The following is a 13765-nucleotide window of genomic DNA, read 5'->3' on the forward strand; positions in this document are numbered from 1 at the left end:
CTAGTAGAGGAATGGGCAAAACTAAAGACAATACAATTATTTTTTTCATTAAAAATTTTAGAAGATTTTATTTATTTATTTACTTGAGAAAGAGAAAGAGAGAGCACAAGTGGGGAAGAGCAGAGGGAAGAGAAGCAGACTCCCCGCCTGAGCAAGGAGTCTGACACGGGGCTTGATCTCAGGAACCCAGGATCATGACCTCCTGAGCTAAAGGCGGATGCTTAACCAACTGAGCCACCCAGGTGCCCCTACAATTTCTTTTTTTAAGCCACATTGAGTTCAAAAAGTGAACTCATATAAAAAGTAGTACATATTTAATGTATACAACTTGATGAATTTTTTTTAATGGGATTTATTTTTTATTTTATTTTTATTTATTTATGATAGTCACAGAGAGAGAGAGGCAGAGACACAGGCAGAGGGAGAAGTAGGCTCCATGCACCGGTAGCCCGATGTGGGATTCGATCCCGGGTCTCCAGGATCACGCCCTGGGCCAAAGGCAGGCGCCAAACCACTGCGCAACCCAGGGATCCCGACAACTTGATGAATTTGGAGAGAAGTATATACATCCATGAAACCATCACCACAATTTATGCCATAAACATATCCATCATCTCCAAAGGCAGGACTCTGAGGGAACTAGCCTTGTTTTGCTTGAAAACTTGACAATAACCTGATTGAGGACAGATGCCTTGCAAGGGGGTGTGCATCCTCTGTAAGAAATACCACAATCATACATGGTTGCTAGTAGAATCATAAGTAGGGTCAAATCTCAGTCTACTCTAGGGAGTCAGGTATACAATATGACCCGGAAAAGAGTAGCTAGTACATCAAATGAATTATCACAAGGTTTAGCTAATATATACAGTGTTAGCACAAACCTGGAAATGTGTAGGAGTAGATTCTAAGGGTATCAGATCAAAGAAGGCAAAACATAACTATATCAGGAAGAATTCATTGATTTGGGGCTGCTTACTAGAGATTCTAGATTTAACGTGTTAATTTATGTAAATGGAGGTGGCTCTAACAACTTAATGGGTTGGTTGACTAAAATTTTGGTTCACTGGTGGCTTGTTGAATGAGGATAAGATACCAGAGCTTCACTGGCCTGAAGTAAAGAAGGGTATCCAAAGACTTAAGGAGACAGGCAGGTTAGAGTGGATTTATTTGTACAAATGGCAAACTCCTGGGGTGGCCTGGACAGCACTCCTGCCACTAAGACACTGAAACATACATTAGTGAGAAGAGAAATACTAAACATTGAGAAATACAGTAGAGAGGTTTGTGGTTGCTCTCCTTTGTAGGAAAAGGTATGACCATGCAAGATGCTGCCATTGTGATGAACTCCCTGATTTCACTAGAAATGATGGGATCCCAAGTAGCAGAGGTCAAGTGGCAGCACTTAACCGTAAAAGACAAGGTGGGCATGTTTAGTCTAAAGAGAAGGAGGTATATTATTAGTAATAAGAATGCTCTGGCCCATAGAGACCTTTGGTTGTGGCTAATTGATCATGATATTCCTTGGAGTAAAAGAGATGAACAGCCTGGTATATGTTGGATGGCCAAAAATCTGACTTGAGTTACCACAATGGAGGGTCATGGCTTCTTGCCCAGTTTCCAAACTTAAGCCAGTTCATAAACGTAGAATCTTTTGATTGAATGGCTTCCTTCCCATGAAGAATGATCTTACAGCATTGCTGCATGAATACATCATAAATCTTCCTCCTGGCCTTCTCCAAAGGGATGTTCACCCTTTGGCTAGAGAGGCTATGCACTGGAAAAAAGGGAATAATAGATATTTCAGGTATTAATGTTAATCACAGGGGATCCAAAATGACACTGTGGATCCCAGTGGGGGCTATGATTGGGAGGTGATAGATGGGAGTTTTAGCCTAAGTTAAGGTGGGACTGGTTGGTCCATAGACATATCCTATGGCTATTACCCCAGTTCTTTATGTATAATTAGAATAAACATGCTTATGAGAGCCACTGTGGTAGAGAGGCTAACCCTTTCTATGAAGATAGCAAACCAGAAGCAATACTGTGTCCCTGCAGGAATTGCGGATATTAGTACCACCACCAAAGACTTAACACATACTAGGATGCTGATACCAGCACATCTGCATTTAACACACCTGTTTGGCCTCTGGAGAAGTTGGATGAATCTTAAAGAATGACTAGATTATCAGGTTAGGAGATAACACCATGAAAGGATAGGATTCTGTCTTATGGTATGTCTTACCATATTACCATCATATGGTGCTGTCTCCTCCATATTCAGAATCTAAAAAATCAAAGGAAGAAGAGATGGCTCCTCTCACCATTAATACTTAGTAACCCGGGATCCCTGGGTGGCGCAGCGGTTTGGCGCCTGCCTTTGGCCCAGGGCGCGATCCTGGAGACCCAGGATCGAATCCCACATCAGGCTCCCAGTGCATGGAGCCTGCTTCTCCCTCTGCCTGTGTCTCTGCCTCTCTCTCTCTCTCTCTCTGTGACTATCATAAATAAATAAAAAAAAAAAATTAAAAAAAATACTTAGTAACCCACTCACAGGATTTTTGCTTCCTCTTTCAGCTACTTTGAGTTCTGCTGGTTTGGAGATCTTTGCTTCTAAGAGGGAATACATACAATCGTTCCATTGAATTAGAAGATGAAACTCCATTTGGCTATTTGGGCTTTTTACGTCACTGAACCAGCAGGCAGATAAAAGAATACTCTACTGGATGATTACTTCCTGATTACCATGGTAAATCAAGTTGTTGCTATGTGGAGCAAAAAGAGTGATTCTGGAACCAGGGAATTCCCTGGGCTACTTTTAAAGATTCTATTTATTTATTCATGAGAGAGAGAGAGAGAGAGAGAGAGGTAAGAGAGAGAAAGAGAGAGTGAGAGAGAGAAAGGCAGAGTCACAGGCAGAGAGAGAAGCAGGCTCCATACAGGGAGCCTGACATGGGACTCGATCCCGGGTCTCTAGGATCAGGCCCTGGGCTGAAGGCAGCGGTAAACCACTGAGCCACCCGGACTGCCCCCTGGGCTACTTTTAACACTCCCACACACAAAGTAAAGGTTATGGAAAACTATAGCAATCAAACAAGGGCACAACTATTGGAGGGCCCTTCCAAAATGACGGTTCAGATCACCCTAATGTATAAGAGACCAAAATAGTTACTGTGGTTAGTGGAAGAAGGAAGTCACAAATACTAACCATGGCCTCAGGACCAATTGCCAAAATAAGGACTATAGTAGCTTCGCCTATTTTCTCTTCACTGATTATGTGTAGTATATTTATTTGCACATTTAACTATTTTATTCTTCTCTTTACTCTTTATTATTTTCTATACAATTGCTATTGGCCAACTTGTTAGGTGGAAACAGTTCTTTTACTGTTTTATCGAAGTTTGAGTGTATGAAGAAGGGTGTATATGGAAGTTAAAGGGATGAACTGGGCCAGTTATTTACTGTTTCTTAGATCCAAATGTACTCTTCTTTGTTTCATTTTTGATAATGGGCCCTGTAAACTTTGTCAGTTGGCTTGATATTAGCCTTTATCAATAGAAAGTTCTGAAGGGACACAGCAGTTCATAGGAGAAAAATACTTCATTTCCTGGTTCCAGTGAACCGTGTTTTTACAACATGATGGAAGCCTAGAAGTGCTCACCCAGCAATCCTCATGGACTAGCTGTGACCTGCATTCCTCAGCATATTTCTCTTCTACCCAGCAAGTTGGATTCTGACTGATACAAAGGGAGTTATCAGCTTGGCATGGAATTCCTCAGTCTTAGTCCTTTAATGTAAGTTTTTTTTTAATGTAAGTTCATTTTTTAATGTAAGATTTTAAATTGCTTGCTTCTATCATCATAACTGATGTTTGATTCTGTTTTTCAGAACTTGTTTTATGTATTTGGTTCTTATGATTCCTTGGCATTTTCTTTGTTTACTTTTTAGTCCTTTTATTAAACTGAACCTCCAATTAAAAATGGATAATTGGGGGCAGAGACAATGTATTTGTGTTGTTTTTTATTCAGAGCTTAATTCTTTGCCCTTAACCTAGCAAGAACTCTGGACTAACACTGGATAGGTTCAAATAATATCTCTGCTATTTAGCAGCCACATTAGTTTGTTACTTTCTGAATCAGTTTCCTTTCCTGTAAAAAATAAAGAATTAGCTCAGTGCCTGATGCATAGTAAATGCTCAATTTATGTTAGTTATGAATATTTTTCTTCATTATTTCCTACCTATCTCCAGCCTTTTATTTGCCATGGGACTTTTGAGGACATTGAAAAATATTTCCAGTGAAATTCTGTGGTTTGCTTTAAGTCCAGAAATCTGAGAAAGAATTTGAAATTGGGATATACATATTTGTTTGCAGGACAAGATTTGAGGAAGAGTTCGTAGATCATATGAGAGAAAAACATTATGAATGAAAAAGTCTGATATAGGGAACTAGACTACGTGGCAAGTCCTAGGAGTGGTGGCTATAGAAGTTGCAGGTGTGGGGAAATTGTGCTGACCATAATATAATCTAGCTCTCTCCAACCCCTTCTGGAGTGCCTATGTGTTCTAGAAAGAAGAGAGCTGAATGGAAGAAATCTTGAGTAGTAGAGGCCCATTAGCTCTGCTGAGCTGCTGGTTCTATGGAAACAGAATGTGTTCTCCTGTTGAATAGGCAAGGGGAGGAATATTAGAGGTTGGCATAAGGGCAGTGTCGTCTGGGTAATTTGGAGTCCAGCAGTCTGAAGGAAGGCATCTACCATGTAGACAACAGACCATGGGCAGCAGACTACTACTAAGAGAGTAGAAGAATATATGTTTAAGTTCTTTTTTTTTTAAAAAAAAATATTATTTATTTTAGAAATGGAGGGAGTGAAGGAAGAGGGACAAGCACACTTCATGCTGAGTGCAAAGCCCAATGTGGGACTTGATCCCACGACCATGAGATCATGACCTGAGCCGAAATCAAGAGTTGGACGCTTAACCGACTGAGCCACCCAGATGCCCCTATATGTTTACCTTCTAACACAATACACATACTGCCTTGTATTACAGTTATTTGTGTTTACATGTCCTCATTTCTTCCTTTCCTATTCAATCCTTAAGAAACTAAAATCTGGTGTATGACCCACCACAATAATAAAACTGAATCTCTTAATTGTCAAACCCAATTTTTTTCTATCTTTATCTTATTTCACCTCTTCAATGTTTTTTGTTTGTCTTGCTTTCCCTTTCCTTTTTTAAAAAAGATCTTATTTATTTATTTATTCATAAGAGACACACAGAGAGAGGCAGAGACACAGGCAGAGGGAGAAGCAGGCTCCCTGTAGGGAGCCCGATGCAGGATTTGATCCCAGGATCCCCCCCAGATCATACCTTGAGCCAAAGGCAGACGCTCAACCACTGAGCCACCCAGGTGTCCTGCCTTTCCTTCTTAACATCCATTCTTCATTTGGCTTATATGATCTCATTCTCTGCTTCTTGTATAACTCTACTCTCCTTTGTTCACTTCTCCCTGTGTGTCCACCTCTTAATTGTTGGTAATCATTTGATTTCATTCTACGTCTTCCCTGTCTGCCCCACTCCTCAATTCTATATACTTGCTCAGAGGGGTCCCATTTCTTCCATAAGACTCCAACTCTTACCTTAAGCTGGACCAAATTCTCCCTTGTCCTAAGTTACTCTCTTGAGCTTCAGTCCATTTTTACCTAGTTGTCTCACAAGCATCTCAAGCCTAATATGTCCCAAAGTGAACTTGTAATCCTTTCCTTTAAATCTCTTACTCCTGAATTTTCCATTTTGGTTATTGACTTTAATTTTTAGTATGCTATACAAATTAGAAACCTGGGAAACAGTTTCTACTTTGATTTCCTTCAAATTTCCTTTACTGCTCTAAGTCTGCCTCATCTACCTCCTTAATATACAATCCAATCTCGTCATTCCCTGCTTAAAACCTCTGATGTGCCTCCTGGATAAAATTTGAGCCCCTAGGAATAGCTTAAAAGGTCCTTTACCAAGTGGTTCTAACCTCCTCATGCTCTCTAGTCACTTCAAACTTTTTGCCATGGCTCTTTCAAATCTAGAGACCTCAGTTCTGGGAAATTTTCTGGAATTGTTTCATTAATGATTCACTCCTCTCTGCTTTTTCTAGGATGCCTATTATTCTGATGTTATAACTTTTGGAGTGGTCATCTAACTTTTTCATCTTTTCTCTCTTATTTTCTACCTCTAACTCATTTTGCACTACTTTTAAGAGTTTTTTTTAATATTTATTAATAGTTAGATTTCTTCTATCATGCATTTAATTTCCAAGAGTTTTTTTCTGTTTTTTTTTAATTATTGTTTTATTGAGGTATAATTGCTATAAAAATTACATTAGTTTTAGATACACAACATGATTCAATATTTGTATATATTGCAAAATGATCACAATAAGTCTAGTTAGCATCCATCACCATTCATAGTTACAAAGTTTTTGTGCATGTGATGAGAATTGTTAAGATTTATGCTCTTAGCAATTTTCAAATGTGCAATACAGTAGTAACTATAGTTACCATGCTGTACATTACATCTCAATGACTTATTATTTTACAACTGTAAGTTTGTACTCTTTAATGCCCTCCACTCCAAGATTTTTCTTTTCTTTCTGAATGCTCCTTTTATTAATTTATTAATGACATCCTATTTTTGTTTTATAGATGTGTTCTTCTCTCTTCTCTCTGAGGAATTTTCTACTACATAAAGAGGCTTTATTTCCTCACAGATTTTTTTTTTAAATTTAAATTCAATTAATTAACATACAATATATTAGTTTCAGAGGTAGAGTTCAGTGATTTGTCTGTCTTATGTAACACCCAGTGCTCATTATATCACATGCCCTCCTTAATGTCCATCACCTAGTTCCCCTGTCCCTCCATTTCCCTCCCATCCAGAGATTTTCCTTTTCTGTTTATTGTTTGGTTGTTTTGATCTATGTCTTTCGTATCAGAGGCTTTCTTCAGAGATGATAATTTTTGGTTTTCTGTTCATGATTACAAGTTAAAGAGCTCACTGGAAGCTTGAGCATGATGCAGGGCTTATTGACTGTGAGTCTCTCTGTGGACAGACCTGGACAAGCCATTTGTTTGGGGAAACCCTTGATGTTTGTTTGTGTCTTTATTTCTTTCTCTTCGGATAGTAGACTCCTCAGAGAAGAGTCTTGAATTTCATGCTTGAGGAGTAGAAGTTTAAGCAGCTGCCAATGCTCTGGAAGCAGTGTGGGGGATGGGTTAGAGACATCTCAGCATTTAATATACATCTGGTCATTCAATCTCCCTGTTTTGCAAGGTACCCACACCCTTAATTTTGCCTGGAATCCCCTAATCCAGAGTTCCTCACCACATCTTCTCCAGAAAATCAGTTCCAGACTTCTGTTGTAGTAACAGAGGGACATTTATGTAGCCACATGGAATCTGGGAGAAGACTTAGGGAAGTAGTTACTTCTCTCTCTCTCTCTCTTTTTAAAAGATTTAATTGATTTATTCATGATAGACACAGAGAGAGAGGCAGAAACACAGGCAGAGGGAGAAGCAGGCTCCATGCTGAGAGCCCGACGCGGGACTCGATCCAGGGTCTCCAGGATCACGCCCCGGGCTGCAGGCGGCGCTAAACCGCTGCGCCAAAGGGGCTGCCCAAGATTTTATTTATTTATTCATGAGAGATTTTATTATTTATTCAGAGAGGGATCCCTGGGTGGCGCAGCGGTTTAGCGCCTGACTTTGGCCCAGGGCGCGATCCTGGAGACCCCGGATCGAGTCCCACGTCGGGCTCCCGGTGCGTGGAGCCTGCTTGTGTCTCTGCCTCTCTCTCTCTGTGTCACTACCATAAATAAATAAAAATTTAAAAAAATATTATTTATTGAGAGAGAGAGAGATAAGAGAGAGAGAGAGGCAGAGACACAAGCAGAGGGAGAAGCAGGCTTCTATCTAGGGAGTCCGACGTGAGACTCGATCCTGGGACTCCAGGATCACACTCTGAGCTGAAGGCAGGCACTAAACTGCTGAGTCACCCAGGGATCCCCTCAGCCACTGTCCTTTATCCCTAGTTCCTTGGTGCTTGGTGTACTTGGTGCCTGTGAGTTTTCCTTAATGAATGGATGCCAGGGCATTAAGGAGATCGTGGTGAGGAAATAGAGACATTTATGTGTATCACATTTTTTCAAAAAGTGTGATAATGAAGAGAATGTGACAAAAAACAGAAGTTAGGGATAACTGAGGAGTCAACTAGAGGCTCCTTTCCCCCTCAAAATGAGAGGTTTTGTACATACTAGAAAGGAGAGTGCAAAGACCCAGTGGAGAGAGAGAAATTGGAACACTTGAAAAACTAGGGATAATTGTAGCAGAAAGATCCTAAAGGACATAGAGAGGGTAGGATTGAGAATACAGGCAGAGAGGTTAATTTTGGTAGGAAGCAAGATGAAAAGAAGGCAGAAAGGAAGGTTGTGATTTTTAGAGATGGAAACGAGGACAGATGAAGACTAGTCAACAGCTTATTGTTTTGGTAGAATAGGCAGATAGCTTATCTAATGAGAAGGACAGGCTGAGAGCTTTAAGTAGAGTCTTGATGAAGATTTGGAATAGATACTGTGGGAAGTAGGTCAGAGGATTAACCAAATTAAAAAATATTTTAAAGCAGAAGTTAAGGTTAAGAGGTTTTGCTTAACATATCTGTGCAAACTTTATTAACATATGGAGTATAAAAGAAATGCCACAAATTTCAAAGATTCCACCATGATTGCCATCTTTCAAGAAGAAAGACTGATTGTGGTAACTATAGTGACAGTTCTTCCTGTCCTCTCATTGCAAGCAAGATCCTATTTGAGAAGTAACCAATTTAAAGGCAAAATGGTTAGTTTAGCAGCAGTAATACTGGTAGTCCAAAGCAGGAACACAGATATATATTCCACAGGAGCTTTTGGCTAAATGATTGGAAGAAAGAATAAAGAAATTTGAGATCTAAATTCTTTGGTTCCTAATTATAACCTGTAGAAGGGAAGAGGCAAGAAACAGCAAGAAGAAGCCAGCATCCTTGTTTTTTCCTGGATGAAGGACTAATTCTAGGTTCTTTGCCTTTGATATGATCTCTCCTACCTTTCTCATCCATCTCTAAGATTCATGCTTAACCTGCATTCTGTCCTTATCTGCTGGGCAGCATTCTCAGGCTGCCCTCTTAGCAGAGTCCTCACTATAACACAGAATGTGATTTCTAAGGAAGCAATGCTATTACAAGTCTGTGAAAACTGAACTTGAATAGGTGAAAACTTGCATAGTACTTTTTAAATTATTTTAATTTACTTATTTGAATATAGTTGATAAAAATGTTACATTAGTTTCAGGTTACAACATAGTTATTCAATATCTCCATATATTATGCTATGCTCACCACAAGTGTAGCTACTGTCTTTCACCATTCAACACTAGTACAATATCATTGACTATATTCCCTAGGCTGTACCTTTTATTCCCACAACTTACTCAGTCCATAACTGAAAGCCTATATCTCATACTCCCATTCTCCATTCTACCCCACAATAGTACTTCTTTAATGATGTTGATTCTCATTATTCTCATTGGCTTCTAAACAAGTCACTGATCCATCACTATGCAAACTTCGGTAGAATTTAAAATCACAGTGTGGTTGAGGTGATGTAAGTGCTGCTGTAAAGCAGAGGGAATTGAATAAAAGTCTTTGAGATGCTCTTTGAGTTATCACATCAGTTTTTTCACAGCATGTTTGAGAGGCATTATACAGTGATTAAGAGCAAAGGCTTGAAGTGGGATGTGGTTTTGAATTTCAGTGTACCTTAACCATGTGTGATCTTGGGCAGATCAGGCTCTTCAAACCTGTTTCCTCATCTCTAATAGCTGAAATGTTGTTGAATACTGGCTAACCTGACTTTTACAAGGTGACTTTCTGCTTGGTTCACTTCTTATAAATCTACATGGCTGGGGGTTCCTTTAATCTACCTTATGTTCACTTATGTTCCACATCTTAAGACCCATCCAGTTCCTAGACATGGTCATATCAGGAGCCCCAGGGCTACGAGCTCAGTGACTCAGGTCTAGCCAATCTTGTTCTTGATCTCTTTTTGTATATGGTTCTTGTGATTATTCCTCATTACTTTTCAGAAATGGGACAGACCTAAGTTTTGTGTGGCAAGAGTCTATGCAAACTTGGGGACTCTCTTTATGAAAAAGAACACGGGGTGCCTGGGTGGCACAGTCAGCTAAGCGTCTGACTCTTGGTTTTGGCTCAGGTCCTAATCCAGGGATCATGAGATTGAGCCCTATGTTGGGCTCTGTGCTCAGCACAGTCTGCTTGAAACTCTTTCCCCCTCCTTTTGCCCACCCCCTGTGTACATGCTCCCTTTCTCCCTCTCAAATAAATAAATAAGTACATCTTAAAAAAAGGAACACAAAATTATGAATAATAAAATTAAGTATAAAACCAAATTGAAGTCACTTCAATTAAAAGTAATAATCTTTAAAAAAAAAAAGTAATGATCTTTTGCCCAGTTTCTAGATCTGAGCCAATTTACAGACCTGGAACCTAATGACTGAAAGGTGACTGAGTTCTCAAGGAGAAGGACCCTCACACACCACAGCAAATATATGTGATAATGATTTGCCAAAGCAATGGCCATTTCTTTGAATAGCTACATATTTAGGAAAGGGGAATATCCAGATATTTTGAGGACTTTTGAAGACAGGATTTGAATTGATACTGATACCCAGAGACCTGAGATGTCATCATGATCCTCACGTTAGAGAGTGGGGGCACATGGAGGCCAGGTAATAAATGGAATTGGGGACAAGTTCTCAACTACAGTGGGTCCACAGACTATCCAGTCCTTTCTAGTTATTTCCCTGGCCCTTAATATGTATAATTGGAGTTCATATACTTGGCAGTTGGGGTAACTCCCACATTGAGTTCTTAGCCTATGGGATAAATTATCTTAGTGTGAAAGGCCAAATGTAAGCCTCTGAAAATGCCCCACTTCCATGCATCCTTGGAGTGGGAGTAGGGGGATAGAGGAGATTAATGTTACATTTAAAGATCAAAAGGATGCAAAGAATCCATCCTACTATAACTACATTTAATTTGCCAGTCTGACCCCTTCACAAAGGGGATTCTACAGGATGCCTGTAGATTTCCACAAACCTAGATTGGTTGTTAGATTACTCAACCAAGTAGCAGCCCTAATTGTAACTGCTATACCAGACATGGCATCATTGTTAAATTAGATTAATATGGCCTGAGGTTCATAGTATGTAGCCATTAAGTTGGCAAATGCATTCTTTTCTATCTTACTTGAGAAAAAGGATCAGAAAGAATTATGTTCACATGGAACATAGTTATTGTATTAGGATTATTCAGAGAAAAAGAACCATTAGGATTATACATATGCACACATTAGGAGACACACACACACACACACACACACTGGTATTCCTTTGCCCCATAACTGTGAACAGAGAAAACAATCCTGGGATTATTACTAAGGGCTCAGAATCCTAAGGACTGAGGGTTTGGGTCATACTACTGAGCAAGCTCTAAGACCTGCTTAGCTGACAGCTGAGTGTGAGAGGTATTTAGAATAGATATATTGAGGATGAAGATGAGGATGAAGTTTTGGCCCTAAGACCAACACTTCAGCAATGAGGGTTGTAGTTCACTCCACCAATCTTCCTCTTCTGAGTTTCCTCTTAGTTACAGAACCATAGAGGATCTGCTTCTTGATCCTGCATGGAAAAGTATATCTGTGAGGTAAAAGAATGGACTGTGGCAGCCATGAAAGTGTTTTTTGATTTCTGGCTTCAGGGATCATATTTATTGATCATCTTAGCTGCTGTGCTCTAAAATCCATTCCTGCATCCACTCAGAGGCCATGGTTTCCACATGTTGCTCCACTCATTAAGTATAGAAGGAGTACTAAGGCAGGCCTGTTTCTGGGAGATGGAAGACTCTTCTGATGGGTGATTTTGGTCTTGCCTAAATTTCTTAGAATTACATTGCAGCCTAAGACTCTTCTACTTGACTAACCTGCCTTTCCTTTGTCCTCTTTCTGCATTGAGGTCTGATGGCTCTCACAGTATTCCCTAGTTCCTAGCTCCTCTCCATGTTCCCCATCAAGCATAACCTCTAATAAATCTCTTACACATCTAATCCTGTCTGGACTAACATACATACCAAGTGTCCATCAGAAAGAAGGGGTAAGCAATGTGTGCTACATTTATATAATGGGAATACTACTGAGAATTAGAACAGATACACCTGAATAACACAGATGATTCTCAAAGACATGCTTAGTGAAAAAAGCATACATAAAAGAATTCATACTGTATGATTCCATTTAAATGAATTATGGTTCTTTCTGGGGGAATGGATATTGACTATAAAGGAGTACAAGGGGACTTTCTGGAATGATAGAAATGTTTTTTTAAAGATTAAGAAACAACTTTTTTTTTGATTAAGAAACAACTTTTTGAAACTTTCTTCATTGGTAAAATGGGATAAAGGTGCTAATCAGTTATTTATGAGAGGGAGCAAGAGAGTGGGAGCATGAGCAGGGGGAGGGGCAGAGAGAGAGGGAGAACCAGACTCCCCACTGAGCAGGGAGCCCAATATGGGGCTCCATCCCAGGACCTGGTATCATGATCTGAGCTCAAGGTAGATGCTTAACCAACTGAGCCACCCAGATGCCCCCGATAGAAATGTTCTATATCTTGATCTGTGTGTTGGCCCCATGTGTGTGTATATATGTAAAAAGTCATCAAGCTGTATGCTTAAGATTGGTTCATTTTAGTGCATGTAAATTATACCTCAATAAAGTACTGAAAAAATAATAAAGCTGATGTATTGCCATCAGAAATGCCAACAATGCCATCAGAAATCTAATTATTTTCTATTTTTTCCATCAGCTTCAACTCAAGTCTAGCTTTCCCTTTGTATATGTGATATGCTAAACAATCTCCTCTTCTATGTCAGGACACTAAGAGAATTGCTTCCAAAGGCTCTCCTAAAACAGTGAGAACATTTTTTTTTTCCTGGAAGTTGCTAGCAAACCACATGTCTTATTGGCCCCAATGAGTTATGTTCATTCCTGAACCAAACTCTATGACCAGGGAAATGCCATTCACTGACTGACTTATATCTGCTTATCTCTGAGTGAATACCTTTAGAATGGGGTATGGGATTATTTCAATCAATTAGGTTGGGGCTAACCCTTGGAGCTAAATTCCTTTAATTTAGTGTGGCTATTCCACACTGAAGAGGGGTGTAATGGATTTAAGGAAAACAACCACAAAGTCTACTATAAGAAATATGGCAGAGTTGGGTAATAAGTCCAATTGGTTCAATATTGCTTTAATCATGGGTCTCTTTTCCATTTCCCAAATACCTTTCCCTACCCCTACTTCATCCAGTTTTTAATATATTCCCTTTCAAAGTTAGCATTATCAGCAAGCACAGGTGTCTAGCTTTTATTCCTTGAAAGGGAAACTAGAATAAATGCCATTACTAAACAAATGACTCTAGATTGCATATGGTTTGCTTGCTGGACAATGCCTAAATCTTCATCTGAGTCTCACTTTGCCCCTCACTCTCATCTCAGCACTGATTTTTGTTCCATTCCTGAGGGGTTGAGGATGTTTCACAAATGCAATTTTATTTTAAGATTTTATTTATTCATTCATGAGAGACAGAGAGAGAGAGAGAGAGAGAGAGAGAGAGGCA

General features: G+C 39.6%; 1 long non-coding RNA gene across 6 annotated transcripts in view; it reads right to left on the reverse strand.

The window, feature by feature from the left end:
- LOC112642591 (uncharacterized) overlaps positions 1-13765 on the reverse strand; it is a 67090-nt gene that overhangs the window by 44315 nt on the left and 9010 nt on the right. Inside the window, exon 3 of one of the 6 annotated variants that reach the window (XR_003125328.3) lies at positions 64-1774. The exons of 4 other annotated variants lie outside the window; for them this stretch is intronic. This is a non-coding gene — a long non-coding RNA (uncharacterized LOC112642591). Of the gene's footprint in view, positions 1-63; positions 1775-13765 lie in introns of those variants that run through there. One more of the 6 variants, XR_003125329.3, reaches the window with a different exon arrangement.

The sequence above is a fragment of the Canis lupus genome, chromosome 15 (genome assembly GCF_003254725.2).
Source record: "Canis lupus dingo isolate Sandy chromosome 15, ASM325472v2, whole genome shotgun sequence".
NCBI lineage: Eukaryota > Metazoa > Chordata > Mammalia > Carnivora > Canidae > Canis > Canis lupus.